Below are 15920 nucleotides of genomic sequence, written 5' to 3' on the forward strand. Positions count from 1 at the left end.
GAAACAATATGTAGCCTGGGGAAAAGTACACACTCAGGAAAACAAATACTTTTTTTTTGGATTTTAATTCCTTTATCTGTTTTAGATGTTTTTGTGCCGGAAGAGGGGCTCAAAACAAAACGAACGAATTTACAACCAGTTCCTGCCATTACAATCTCAGTTCAACTTTAGATCCACACCCTTGTGTATCGATGAATTGCGTATGCAGTATAAAAATACATAAAGCAAACCACACAAAACTAATATAAAACTAATACAGAACTAATATGGTAGTGGCAAATCTGAAGGAACACAATACAAACAACATTAGGATCCGACCAACCCTGTATCTTATACATAGCAGCGAAAATGTAAGCGAATGCATCTCATCTAAGATGTCTACTACTCTTTAGTACACACGTGCTGAACTTCCAAACAGAGACTAATCATTCACTTTACACTGTTACACTCACAATCAATCATACAATAAAGTCAGACAAAAGGTACACTTTGGCACAACTTTTACAAGATATTGCCTGGTAGATAAATTACAGGAAGACTGACCTACTTGGCCGGTGAGGAACTTTGCACAAGCCACGCTGTCCAGCGCCGATGCCTTCACTCGTGAAAATCTGAAGCAGCCACATGTAAAACGTGAAATTACCGATATTCTCCATTCACCAACAAGCATAAATGAATTCACATGGATATTGTCAATTAATACTCATTGTTCCTCACCATGCCCAGTATCTCTGGGAGGAACTTAATCCCAAAGCCCCACCAGCTTCTTCTGCAGAAAACTAAAATGGTCTCCCCACTATCCCACGCGTGTGTAATGACACCACCGTCTCCACTTAAAGACACAGACAACTATTCTAGCATTACCCGGATGGATGCCTAAGTACACTTCTAACGATAATAAATAAGATTCGACAGTCAACCGGTTACATTCTCCCCTTCATTCAAGCAATCGTCCTCAAATATTCGCTCACTACAAGGGTACTTTTAACCTCCTTAACTGCTTCTCTAAAGAGAAATTGAACTGAGGCTAGCCAGTATCTCAGACACTACTGCTGAACTTATAAAGACCTCATCAAGGACTGACCTTGGTTCGCGATGTGGGTTAGGATGCTGTCCAGCATTTACTCATTTACTCCTGCGTGGTGCTGCCACAGTTGGGCTACCGACCTCTGCCCCTGCATTAGCAGTCACCAGCTCCCCAGTCTCAGTTCCAGAAGGTGTCATATTTTTGGAAGATATGCTGTCTAGGCTAGGGTCAAGACCCTGTACACCCTGTTCTGACATATTTTCTACCGATATCACACCATTTTCTGAATCCTCAGAATCTGATTCACGCCCCGGGGGGAGCTGGCCTGAGATACTGGAGTTTGCAGTCTCCTTCGGGTAGCTGGAGTGGGATAGTTCTCACAGGGCCTGATGTCTACCCTGTTCACCCTCTTGCTAGGCCCACCCTCCCAAGGTTCCACAGTGTATGTGTTGCCCAGTACTTCTACCACCCTGTAGATGGTTGAGTTCCAAGCATCCTGGATCTTATTACAGCTTAATGACCTGTTCCTCAAGTAAACCAGCACATCCGCATCAACTTTGTGACAGTACACTTTGTCCTCCTGCCAGGCAATGCATTCTGCTGCCTTCTGTTCTGAGTATTCTTTTGCTCTGGCATGCACATCCCTCAGTTGGCTCTGGTGTACAGCTAGCCAGTCATGTTTCCAGTCCACCATCTGTTCTTGCCCCAGCAGAGCATCCACGGGAAAGTGGGGATCCACTCCAAACAACAGACAGTAAGGTGAATGCCCGGTGGCTGTGTGAGGTGTCGCATTATACGTATACACCAACTCGGGTAGGTGTTCTGCCATCTGCACTTCTTTTCTGGAGGCAACGTACACAACAAATCATGCATCGTCCTGTTGAAACGCTCGCACTGCGCATTGCCAGTAGGGTGATGAGGTGTAGTACAGCTCTTCTTTACCCCGTATAGCTTGCAAAGCTCCGTTATGACCTCGCTTTCGAAGTTACAGTCCTGGTCAGAATGCAATCTCTCAGGAACACCGTACTTCATGAACCACTCCCTCAAGAGCACCCTTGCTGTGGTATCCGCCTTTTGATCCCGAGTCAGAAATGCTTGGGTGAATTTAGTAAAAACGTCCGTGACCACTAAGACATTTTCATGCCCGTCCGTTGCCGGCTCCAACACACTGAAATCTACCGCAACAACTTCAAGCAGCCAAGAAGCCAGAAATGAGTTTATGGGGGGATGGATCATAGGTTGCGGCATCTTACTCAGCATACAACGTGGACAACTTTTGATCCACTGTGCCACATCCTCATGTATGCCCACCCAAAAACATCGGCTTCTCAGCAACTTCAGAGTACATTCTATGCCTTGAAGGCCCATAGAGTCATGTACATACTCTAACACTTTGCTCCTCAAGCAGTTAGGCACCAGGAGTTGGTAACACTCCCCAAGCTTCTCATCCTCAACTACCCTATACAGTAACCCTTTATGCTCCCTGATACTGTCCCAGTGCTTTAACAGAGACAAAACAGGTTTAGGCAGAGTTTTACGCTCCTGGCCACTCAGATTTCTTTTCCGATCCAATAAGTCTCTTAGGACACTTAACACAGGGTCTTGCTGCTGAAAAGTACGCAAGTCCCCATTAGAATAACCTGGGAGGGTTGAAGTGTTCCCTTGCATCGGACCACTTACATCACTAGTACCAGCTTCCCAGGCTCGAAATTGCCTAACCCAGCAGTAACCAGTGCCGGGTCAAGAGCAGTGCTGCGATTGATCAAACTACAGATCGCCACAGACCCATCAAACTCCGCATCCTCTGAGACAGACTCAGGCACCCCAGCAAATGGCTGCCTAGAGAGTGCAAAAGCCACAGTGTTGCTCCGACCCAGACGATACTGGACATCGAAGTCAAACACGACAGCTGTGAGATCCATCTCTGCTCCACTGCTCCCAATATGGCAGTTTTCAAGTGGGATAGGGGTTATTGTCAGTGATTACAGTGAATTTGGTACCCAACAAGTATCCACGAAACTTCAATGCTGCAGCCCACGTAAGTGCAAGCAGTTCCAATTTCATGCTGCTATAATTCCTATCATTCTTTTCGGCATTCCTTAATCGCCGGCTTGCATATGCAATAACACTCTTTGACTCTCCCTGCTGTTGGTATAACACGGCTCCTAGCCATGATTGCTGGCATTGGTCTCCACTATAAAGGACTGGGAGAAATCGCAAAGCCAAGGATGGGGGAACTGGTCAGTTTCTCTTTGAGCAAGTCAAAGGCAGTTTGACATCCTTCTGTCCAAGACTTTAACAGCTGGTTTGTTTTACTTGGACTCCCTACATTAGTACGCAAATTCACTACATCATGTGGTGGACCTGCAATCTTTAAGAATCCCTGAATGAATCATCGATAGTAACTGCAAAAGCCAAGAAAGGATCCTTAGCTGTAGCTTGTACTTGCCACTGCTGAACAGCTGAGACCTTCTCAGGATCGGTGCCTGTCCCCTTGGCTGATATCGGGTGCCCTAAGAACTTGACCTCTGACTGCAGAAAATGGCACTTCTCCAGTTTTACCTTCAGACCAGTCTCCTGGCGGTGCTTAAGCTCAGTGTCGAGCCACTCCGAGTGTTCCTGGAAAGTCTGTGAATACACCACAATATCATCCAAGCACACCAGTATGATCTGGAAAACTAAGTCATTCATGGTTGCCTGCACGAGCCTTTGGAAAGTTGTCGGTCCATTGCAGACCCCAAACGGCATGCGAAGATATTCATACAGTAAAAAACGGGGTCGAAAAAGCAGTCTTATGCTTATCGCGCTGATCTACCGCCAGTTGGTGGTATCTATTCATGAGATCTATTGTCGAGAAAAATCGTGCTCCCCGCAGGGCATCAAAACTCTCATCAATAAGCGGGAGTGGGAACGCGTCCTTTCTGGTCTTAAGATTCAGTCTCCGATAATCTACACACCGTCTTATGCTGCCATCAGCCTTCTGGACCAACACCACAGATGAGGCATGTGCACTATTGTTCTCCTGAATAACATCCTTCTTCAACAACTTTGAGATGTGCTCTTTCACTTCATTGTACTGATTCAGCGGAACGCGACAGTATAGCTGTGAAACAGGCTCATCATTAATTAACTGCATTTCATGCTTGACCTTGTCAGTGTACCCAAGGTCTTCCTCTTCAACTGCAAAGATATCCAGGTACTTAACCAATAAAGCTCTTAGCTGAGCTTGTTGTCCTCCGCTACCCCTGATGTCGAACCTGTCTAGAATGGCCTTTAACTTGTGATTACTACACTCCTCTACACCCACTGTCATGTGATCAACACCAGCTGAGATCCGCTGAAATCTTACTGCACATTGTTGATCACTATCCACGCACTCCACCTTTGACAGGATACCCAGCCAGGTCCTAGGTGCAAGCCATACATCCGCTCAAGAGAAGTTTAAAATCTGTACTGGCACTATACAATTACCAGAATCAATGAGCGTAGGAATGACGACGGTACCTCCTGGTAAAGGGGTGTTAAATGGCTCAAGTAACATTTCATGGTCACTACCAGCATCGCCAGTGGCCTTGCTAGCCGCAATGGTGACTACACATCCAGCAGGTATGTGCTCAGTATCTTTTCCCAATACTCGGACTACTGCTTTCTTTTCAGTAGTGTGCATCTGCACTTTCTGGAAAGCATCTCTCCAATCAGAATCCAGCTTCCCTTCTCGGGTTGTGTCAAACTCTGCATAGACAAGTTGCCTACACTGGCTGATAATGTTCATGCCTACAATACATGGGATAGGGGGTTCAGTGCTAACAGGATCCCTGACTACTAGAAAGCCACAATTTGGTATCTTCATGCCCATTGCTGGAACCTCTAGCTCGAGATACCCAAGGTAAGGGATATCAAGACCGTTTGCATCTGTTAGCCTAAGCCAGCCAGCAGTGGACAACATATCCTCGTCCTCTCCATTCAAATGTTCTCGAAGGAACTGCTCAGTCAGGGTGCTTACCTGACTACCTGTGTCCAACAGACAACGGACAGTGACACCTGATATTTCAAGCTCAACAACTGGACATGTTCCTATGGTGCGTTGCAGCAACTGGTCACGGGATAGCTGTACATTATCTGTATCTATGAGGTTCCGCCGAATTGCCTGACTCCCAACCTCTTGAGGGCGAGAGGATGCAGGCTCCACTTCCCTTGCACCCCGCTTCTGTGGGCAATTCTTGGCCAAATGCCCTCCCACCTGACACTTGAAACATATTGGTTGCCCATCTTCTGTGAACCTTGGCTGTAACTTATGTCTACTGCTAGTAGCGTGTGTAAAATCCCTCTGTACAGTGGAATCTTTCACTGCTTGAGTCAATTCACAAGGGGCTTTGCCCTGCTTTGCGACCACTTTAAGGACGTCATCTAGTGTGACAGACTCAGATTCCCGAGCTTTAAGAATCGAGCACTGTGCCTGGCTACTGCTACACTTTGACTTTCCAGACTTTGTATTTTCCAGGGGCTCTTCTACGAGCCACAGATGAGCCTCCTCTCTCACTTCTATCATTGAGGACTCAGGGTGGCCCCTCACGAATCTGTGGAGCTCCCTTCTGAGGGAAGGACCCCTGATCCCCTCTATAATATCTTATTGATCTCTTATTGGTCACGGCATCAGGGGAGTACTTCAGTAACAAGTTAAGAGCTTGGGCTAGGGAATGTGAAAACTCCCTTACATCTTCACCCTCATGCTGTTTGCGACTGTAGAAGCTATGCCACAGCTGGGGTGCACTACGCTTGTCTCTAAAAGCTTCCCTGAGATAGGTGAACAAGTCATCAGCCCGGTCTTCCTCAGCATCACTGCGCATATGTGCTTCCTCTAAGGCTGCACCCCTGAGCAGGGACATAAGAAAGTCATACTGATCTTGGTCAGACTGATTTCTAGTATGAAGTGCACGTTGTACTTCTTCAATAAAGTCATCAACAGACCTCCCATCTTTCTCAACATCCCCCATAAATGGAACAATGTGTCTTTCCCTTGGGACATATACATAGGACCTTTTGTTTAATTTATCTATGGTTGCCATGGCTTCATCATATCTACTATGCAATTCCCTAATTTGTTCAGTCAAATCAAGTGCAACTGGTGTGTCCTCTGAGTGTAACATAGTAAAAGCTCAAGTCTTTAAAGTTTTCACAACAAACCTGCAAAAGGAGTTGCTGCTGTCCTTTGCTGCAAACACAATGGCTTCACAGCCTGCAGTTCCCTGGATCCACGTCTCCGTTATGCGTCCTGACATCAGTCCCTAATGTTCCTCCCATTCCCAAGGCTCTACTACACTCTCTGCACGGCAACAGGTGCTCCCTCCTTCCACCCAATGGGAACAGCGGTCCTGTCTTCACCACTTCCGTATTAGGTATTGTATATGATACTGCATACAACAATCAGAGACCCTCTAAACTGGCTTGGAATCAACCCCACTCCTGGTACCAAATTTTGTATCCTGGCAAAAAGTACACACTCAAGACATCAAATACTTTTTATTGGGTTTTAATTCCTTTATCTGTTTTAGATGTTTTCATGTCGAAAGAGACTCTCAAAGCAAAACGAACGAATTTACAACCAGTTCCTGCTGTTACAATCTCAGTTCAACTTTCGATCCACACCCTTGTGTATCATTAAATTGCGTATGCAGTATAAAAATACATAAAGCAAACCACACAAAACTAATACAAAACTAATACGGTAGTGGCAATTCTGAAGGAACACAATACAAACAACATTAGAAACCCACCAACCCTGTACCTTATACATAGCAGCGAAAATTTAAGCGAATACATCTCATCTAAGATGTCTACTACTTTTTAGTACACAGGTGGTGAACTTCCAAACAGAGACTAATCATTCACTTTACACTGTTACACTCACAATCAATCATACAATAAAGTCAGACAAAAGGTACACTTTGGCACAACTTTTACAAGATATTGCCTGGTAGATAAATTACAGGAAGACTGACCTACTTGGCCAGTAAGGAACTTTGCACAAGCCACGCTGTCCAGCGCCGATGCCTTCACACGTGAAAATCTAAAGCATCCACATGTAAAACGTGTGAAATTACCGATATTCTCGATTCACCAACAAGCATAAACAAATTCACATGGATATCGTCAATTAATACTCCCTGTTCCTCACCATGCCCAGTATCTCTGGGAGGAACTTAATCCCAAAGCCCCACCAGCTTCTTCTGCAGAAAACAAAAATGGTCTCCCCACTACCTCGCACGTGCATAATAACATCACTATCTCCACTTAAAGACACAGATAGCTATTCTAGCATTACCCAGATGGATGCCTAAGTACACTTCTAACAATAATGAATAAGTTTCAACGGTCATCTGGTTACAAATATGTACAACAAATAAAAATTGTTTTAAACACACCTTGATTAAGAGGCTAAAAATTAGCACAAATTAGCAAAAGCAACCATGAAGCTAGCTTGGATGAATACATCGTGCTAAGATTGCACAAGAGGTTGGTTAAGCCTGACTTACATTCAGTTCCAGTCATGACACCAAGGAAAGGGTGTTGTAATGTTAGATAGATTACAAGAGCGATTCACCAGAATCTGAATCAAAATACGGTATCTTATCACTGTCATATGTTGTGAAATTTATTGTTTTTTGTGGCAACAGTACAGTACAAGACATAATAAAATTAATATAATCTACAATAAAAACTAAGATAAATAAAATTGTGGACTGACGTTGTTTTTGTAATGTATAGATCTGTTTCTTTTAGAGTACCACCCCCCCCCAGCACAAGTATTTATCTGTTATCTGCGGCTGACGTTGATACACGCACATTGTTCTCTCTCTCACTCTCATTCCAATGTGAATATACCAGTTAAAGCCACCTCCTGGACAGACATACCAAGTTGGAAATGAGTACAAACCTGAATGTCAGAGAATATCACGAACTGCACTGGCAGTTATGGGACGAAACAACAAGAGTTAAACAACACGAGAAAGCTGAAGGATGTGTGAGTCATAGTGAAAGCTGCACTGAATTAAAGGTGAAAATAATATGGCAATAGCTTCAGTTGGGAAAATTGACGAATTTGAAAGCGCTAATGAAGGCTAGGAGTCATATACTGAGGAGGTTGAACTGTATTGTAACGCAAACAATGTGGAGGAACAAAAGAAAGCCCCTATGTTTCTTAGCTTGACAGTTCTAAGGATGTACAGTCTCTTTTGCAACTTAGTAATCCCTGCAAAGACAGCCAGCAAGATGTTCAATGAAATTGTTATAAGCTTACAATATCACTTGAGCACTAAACTGTTGGCAATAGCTGAGAGATTTGGATTTTACAAAAGGAATCAGTCAAAAGATGAAAGCCTTTCTGAATACATTGGAGAAGAGCACAAACTTTCCCAGTACTGTGACTTCAGAGATGGATTTCTGATACATTAAGGCTTGTATGTGGCAAGCTACTATCTGAAAGAGACTTAACCTTAGAATGGGCATTGACCATTGCAATATCATCAGAGACTGCAGAAAAGAATGCAGCAGAACTACAAAAAAGGAAGTTAGAAGGTAAAATGCATAAAATGTCCCTGAATGATGCAAAAAGTCAGAGATGTTATCAATGCTGCAAATCCTCCCATGATGCAAGTGACTGTTGGTTCAACGCAAAAGTCTGCAGAAAGTGTCACAGACAAGTACACATAGAAAGAATGTGCAAGGCATAACCGAGTGAAAAGTCTTAACCACAGAACTAAGCAAATGCATAAAGTTACCGAATGTAAAACAGAATTCAACAACATTGAGTCTGACAAAGGTGAACTGTCATGCCTTGAACTGCATAGTATAACTGAAGCAGATCACAAGATCAGAATGGATGTGTCTGATGTAAACCTGAAAGTGGAGTTGGACATAAAGTCAGCTTGTTCATAATGCCAGAGGCTGACTACAACCGACTATTTTCTGAGATGCCATTAGAGAAGACCTCAATGATACTAAAGACTTACACTGATGAAAAAGTGTCTCCCAAAGGCAAACTGATAATACATTTATGGAGGACAAACACAACAGTTAGAGCTTTATGTATTGAGAGGTGGAGGGCCAGCACTTTTCAGATGTGAACAGTTGAGAAAAATCAACTACACTGGTACTCAATTGAAGGTCCCAATGTGGCATCAACAGGCAACTGCAGCCCAAATGGAAGCACTTACCAGATGTTGTCACAGCTGCTTGATGTTAATGAGAAGGTGTTTGAGAAGAGAACAGATAAACAGATTCAAGACTTGGCCAAAAGCTGTTTGGGGTGCAAAAAAAAAATTCAAGATGTACCCCCACAGGCATTGTTACACCCGTAGGAGTGGCCATCATCACCATGCCAATGAGTACATATTGACTTTGCTGGGCCATGCATGGACTACATGTTTCTCATTGCTGTGGATGCTCATTCGAAGTGGCCAGAGGTTATACCAATGAAGTCAGCCACCTCAGCAAAGACTCTCTCCACTCTGAGGACTATCTTTGCCTGATATGGCTTACCCAAACAAATTGTGAGTGATAAAGGACCACAATACATGTTAGAAGAATTCCAACTGTTCATGAAGAAAAATGGCATCAGACATTTCACAGCAACTCCTCACCACCCAGCAATGAATGGGTTAGCTGAAAGGTTTATCCAAACCTTCAAGAAGTCCATTAAAGCAATGGACAAGGAGGACACTCCTCTACAGCACTTTGGAGGGAAACACAGAACAAACAGTTCAGCCAGTTGCCAATTGAAGCAGCAAGGAGCTTCAAGATTGGACAGGAAGTCCTAGTGCATGATTACTGAGAAACCAAGTGGACACCCGATAGGATAGCTACAAGAACTGGACCACTGATGTACACAGTGGAGGTTGGAGATCAGACATAGAGACATTATGTAGACCAGATAGTGGACGCTCAACCGAAGAACACACCTGAGTTGACTGCATCCAACAAGAAGGACACATTACAGTCACTGGACTTACCTCTCAGTGATGATCATGTCACTGACAGTAACATGACTCTGGAAACCAAGAACATTGTCTTATCGTTGACAAGACACTGCCAAACCTAATGTCAATACACAGGTCCAGAGATGCTATCCCAAAAGAAACAGAGCACCATCCAAAAGACTGGAGCTTTAGAACTGTGAAGTTAGTTATAGACTATTATTGTGAAAGCATGTTTATTTGGAATATGGGTTTATGAAAGGGAAATTGAATGTTTTGTACATACACAGTTTTATGTTGCATAAATCAAAAGGGGAAGGAAATGTAATGTATGGATCTATTTCTTTTACAGCAATGACCTCCTCCAAAGTACTACATATTGATCTGTTGTCTACGCATGTGCTGTTGTAGGTGCTTACACATTCCTCTCTCTCTCTCACACTGCAAAGTGAATACATCAGTTAAAACCATGCGTACTTTTATTTAATTGATATATAGTTCTACACAGATACAGCAGTTTGTTTAAGTAAAGGCATCTGTTAGTCTTGCGAGACCATGGATCTGCGCCTGGAAAGTCTTCACTCTCCAGGGCGCAGGTCTGGGCAAGGTTGTATGGAAGACTGGCAGTTGCCCACGCTGCAAGTCTCCCCAATCCATGACACTGATGTTGTCCAAGGGAAGGGCATTAGGACCCATGCAGCTTGGCACCAGTGTCATCGCAGAGCAATGTGTGATTAAGTGCCTTGCTCAAGGACACAACACGCTGCCTCAGCTGGGGCTCAAACTCACGACCTTCAGATCGCTAGTCGAATGCCTTAACCACTTGGCCATGTGCCCACACAAGCAGTTTGTTTACTATTAATCAAAACTAGACATGATAGGACTGCAGAGCTTTGACTTGATCCATTGGTTATAGGGAAGCCTAGATTTATACATGCTGCTGGTACAAAAGAGGAGTAGTGAGGTAGTATTCTGTTTATAGATTCATGAACCATTCAGAGATCTGATGGTGGAGGGGAAGAAGCTACTCCTGATATATTAGGAGTGAGTCTTCAGGCACACGTTCCTTCTTCCTGATGATATTAATGAGAAGAGGGCATGTCCCAGATTGTGTGGGTCCTTAATGATGGATGCCAACTTTTTGAGGCACTGCTTTTTGACGAGGTCCTCGATGGTGAGTAGACTTGTTTCTGCGATGGAGCTGGCTGGGTCTAGAGCTCCCTGCAGCCTCTTTCAGTTCTATGCATTGGAGTCACTATGCCAAGCAGTGATACAATCAGACAGAAACTTCTCTGCAGTGCTGCAGTAGAAATTTGCAAAAGTCTTTGGTGACGTACCAGATCTCCTCAGACTCCTAATGAAGATCAGCCACCGGCATGCTTTCTTCGTGATTGCATAAATATGGTGGGTCCAGGATGGATCCTCTGAGATGTTGGCACCCAGGAACTTGAAGCCATTCACCCTATCTGCTGCTGACCCTTCAAAGAAGACTGGTGTGTGTTCTTCCACTAACATCTTCCTGAAGTCCACAATCAATTCCTTGATCTTGCTAACATTGAACGCAAGGTTTTTATTGCAGCACTACACAACCAGCTGATCTACCTCACTCCTGTACACCTCCTCATCACCATCTGAGAGGTTGCCAACAACAGTTGTGCCATTGGCAAATTTATAGATGGTGTTTGAGCTGTGCCTAATCATACAATCATGAGTGTAGAGACAGTTGACCCGTGGCCTGGACACACATCTTTGAGGAGCATCTGCGTTTATGTTGCCTGCAAGAGAAGGTGTTAATTGACAGAAAGATTGCATGGGCTAGATTGTCCTCATGAGACAGCAGGAGGCTGACATGTGACTTTATAGTGCGGGGCATAGATTTTGTAGATAGTCACAATCTTTTTTCAAAGGTAGGGGAGTCTAAAATTAGGAGATGTAGCTTCATGGTGGGTGGGAAAATATTTAAAAGAGATCTGAGGGACAAATTTTTACACAGTGGATGAGGGATATATGAAGCATGCTGTTAGAAAAGGTGATAGAGGCAGAAATAATCACAGTCTTTAAAAAGCATTTAGACTATTACCTAGATAGGAAATACATAGAAGGATATGGGCCAAATGCCGAAAAATGGGATTAGCATTGATAATCATCAGTCTGCATGGCTGAATTCTGCCGAAGGGCCTGTTTCATGCTGTAGAGCTCAAAAACTCTATCCTATAATAATTATCATTTTAATTTCATGCTCATATCCTGACATGATATGTGACTTTATTTCCACCTTTTGGTAACTTAAGTAATTTGCTGATATTTTGTAACCTCTCTGGCAATAACTAAAGGAATGTGTATCACATTCAGTTTATGTGGTTGATGAAATTTAAAAGTGCGGCAGAAATGAATATCAGAGGCATGTTCCATGAAATTTAGCTACTGGTTTTCACATTGTTATAAAAGACAACATCAAAGATCATAACCATATTATGAGACTGGCTATTTATTAGTTTGATAGTAAACTCTGCTAAAAGAATTTCAGCTTTGGATTCGTTTTTAAGGAGCTAAATTGTATTGGAACATACACATGAGAAAGTCTGCAGATGCTCGAAAGTTAAGGCAATATAAACAAAATGCTGGATGAACTCAGGAAGTTAGGCAACATCTGCGGAAATGAATAGATAGTCAACAGTTTGGCTGAGACCCTTTTTCAGGATTGAGAAGGAAGGGGGAAGGTGCTAGAATAAAAAGGTGGTCGGAGGGGAAGGAGGCTATCTGGAAGGTGATAGGTGGATGGGAATATCAAGGACTGGAGAAGAAGGAATCTGATGGGGGAGGAGAGTGGACCGTTGGAGAAAGGGAAGGAGGAGTGGACACAGGGGGAATTAATAGGCAGGTGAAAAGAGGTAAAAGGTCAGAGTGGGGAATAGAAAAAATTGGGATTTGGGGGAAATTTCTTCACTGGAGAGAGAAATCAGTATTCCAGGCATTAGGTTGGAGGCTACCCCAACAGAGTGGGCTCATCTTGGCACAAGAGGAAGCCATGGACTGACATGTCAGAATGGAATGGGAATTGAAATTAAAATGTTTGGCCATTGGGATGTTCAGCTTCTGGTAGATGGAACTTTTTCATCAAAAAATAGATGCATTTAAATTGAAGGAAATTTTAAAATCAGAATCAGGTTTATTATCACTGACAAAAGTAAATAAATAAATCGTGCAAAATTTCGGTGTTTCAAACCTAAAGCTTAGCTACTTTCTTTCTGGCTCAATAATATGGAATAGCCAACCAGAAACAGGGTAGGGTAATTAAATGCTTAATATTAAAACTTTACTTTTTTACCCAGCTTGCATATTTTAGATTTTTAGGAATCAGATCAAAAGAGGTAGAACAACATCCAGGAAAAGATAAATACACATTTAGGCCAGAAGAAGCAGTGGGTGCTTCCCCTACCCTAACAAACATATTAGTTTTCTTATTTGGGTTTGGAACCACCCACCTCCTCCATTGCATCCCATCTATCCTACTGAAGAATCTCCATGACTAGGGATCCAATTCCCACCCCAATACTGGGGATCAGATTCCTCAGGATCCTAAATATAAGCAGAAAAAAAAGAGGAAACACACAATGGTAGAAGGAAAACGCTTCAGCTCAAGGTTGTTTGTCAGAACTCAGGCCTTGTCAAAGCTCATATTGGTTACCTACTCTAGAATGCTAACCACTTGTATAGTAGCTAACTCTACCAATCAAGACAGGAATCCTTGAAGACCCTCCCAAATGAAGCTCTTGCTTATGCTTACCAAGCCTGTCTCTCTTTAAGTTGGGCTCTTTGCCGCCAATGTTCATGGTCTGTTTTGGTTTTGAATCTCAAGTGTAAACAATATCTTGCAATTCTGCAAAATTAACAGGGTGACCTGATATTATGGTTCTCACAAAATACTCAACCTGGGACAAAAATTAAGACAAGACTATAGAGCCTTTTTGTGCTTTCATTTTCATACCCATGTCCCCCTTTTCCCCAAAGTTTGAAATATGCTGCAAAGGTATTGGAGTGGAATAGTATTTATGATTCCCATATTTTTCTATTTCACCTCTCTTGAAGATTATCCCTTCGTTTCAATAGCTATTGTTTCAGCCAGCATCGACATACATATAATATTAGACCTGTAAGCAAACAGAGCTTATAAATGCTGCTTGACTTACCTTTACAAAGATCCTTACTTTAGTAGACAAAGGTCTATTTTTCTTGGGCTTGAGGCAAAACCATGAACCATAACCATCACTTTGAGCCACTTTTTCAGAAATATTCATAAGCTCTCTAATTAGCTGTTTCATTGTTTTTGCATATAATTTCAAATGTTGCACTTATTTTTAACCTGTACATTTACAGTCAATTTCTTCCTTCTCCGTAATATTTGTCCACTTAGGTATTCCTCTTAAATGATTTCAGATTGTGTTCAACATAATATTTAAGCAAGCTAAATAATTTCCACACTAAAGATAGTGGTGGTGTTACTTATCTTGGTCCTTCAGCTGCCAGGTATGATTGTTATTAATTAATATTGGAGCTAAACTAAGTGCTGTGATTTAGGCAATGAATAAGGAGAATCTGGTTCTGATTCTTCAAGAAGTTGATTAACCTTTTTCTCGAATCATTCAATTGAGTCACAATTTAAGAAAAAGAGGTTGCACCAGGAGCACCATATGCAGTAGATGACGCTAACTGATTTGCAGGTGGAGTGTCGCCTCATTTTCTGATTTAAGATGGCGCTTATCAAACCTAGTGACTATTTACTGGCAGCAAACAAAACAAAGAATACAACTAAATACTTCATTAATAATACTTTCTGTGGTAAAATTTATGGTAAGCGATCACCTCAAACAATGGAGAGGCAAGGCTGAGTCGGGGGTCAAAGCGTATGGCTCCAAAACGAAGTCGAGGTGAGCTTGAGACATGCTCGAGGTAAGGTGAGGCACACGTGAGGTAAAGTAGTGGCAAGGTTGAGGCATATTAGAGTCAAAGTCGGGGAGAGGTCGGGTCATTTTGGAGGCAACATCAGAGTGGAGGAGAGGCAAATTCAAGGCCCTTGATTGATCTAAGCACTAGGCTGATTTAGAAAGTTCAGGTATGGGCCAAAATGTGGTGGCAGGGTCCAGGCCCTGAGCGTATCTATGCAAAAGGGTCCAGGTCCTAGTGCAAGGAACAATATGACGTTTGAAAGACTTAAGCACTAGGCCAGATGGATTGAAATGGCAGGGTGCCGAGACAAGAGGTGAGGGTCGGGCTGGTTCTGTTTGCTGCTGTATGACATTTACTCAGTTCTGAACTGAACTGAGGATAAGGCTCTGCTCTGCTTTGGCTGCTCCGGATTTTGTGTCTATGGACTCAGTTTTGTTTTCAATGCTATTTGCTTACCTTTATTGTTTGCATGATTTGTTTTTTTTCTCTCTCTGCACATTGCGAGGTTGATGCTTTTTTTAATGGGTTCTTTTGGGTTTCCTTGTTTTGTGGCTGCCTATAAGCAGACGAAGTTCAAGGTTGTATAATGTATACATACTTTAATAATAAATGTATTTTGAACTTTACTCATAATTTAAAAAGTACAGCCAAAGAAACAGTGCAAATCAAATCGTTTACATTCATGGTCATAAAATTCAGTTGTGTAAACTTTTAACAAAAAACACAAACATGGCACCATATGCTAAATACTGAAAGGGTCAAACAGGGAGGGGAATAAACAGTCTATGTTTCAGGCCAAGACCTTTAATCAGGACTGGAAAAGAAACGGGAAGAAGCCAGAGTAAGAAGGTAGGTAATGAGCACAAGCTGACAGGTGATAGATGGGACCAGGTGACAGGGAAGGTGGAAGTGGATAGATGTAAGGGATAAAGTGCTAAAGAAGAATAGATCTGGTAGGAGAGGACAATGGACCA

This window comes from Mobula birostris, chromosome 5 (genome assembly GCF_030028105.1).
Source record: "Mobula birostris isolate sMobBir1 chromosome 5, sMobBir1.hap1, whole genome shotgun sequence".
Lineage (NCBI taxonomy): Eukaryota > Metazoa > Chordata > Chondrichthyes > Myliobatiformes > Myliobatidae > Mobula > Mobula birostris.